We start from the raw sequence: 288 nt of genomic DNA, 5'->3' as shown, positions 1-288 counted from the left end.
ATAATAAACAAAAAAGGAGACAGAAAAAAGAGAGAAGAAACAAAAGAAGAGACAAAAAGAAAAAAATAAAACAAAAAGAAAAAAATAAAACAAAGGAAAAAAATAAAACAAAAGGAAAAAAACAAAACAAATAAAACACAGAAATAAGACAAAACAATAAAAAAAGAAGAAAGACAAAACAGCAACAAATAAAACAAAATAAAAAACAAAACAACAAATAAAAAAAAGAGAAAAAAACAAAACAATAAACAAAACAAAAAACGAAAACGAAGAAAAAGAAGAAAACAA

The sequence above is a fragment of the Eimeria mitis genome, genomic scaffold (assembly GCF_000499745.2).
Source record: "Eimeria mitis Houghton genomic scaffold, Emh_scaff2902, whole genome shotgun sequence".
Lineage (NCBI taxonomy): Eukaryota > Apicomplexa > Conoidasida > Eucoccidiorida > Eimeriidae > Eimeria > Eimeria mitis.
Note: the sequence above shows the minus strand (reverse complement) of the source record.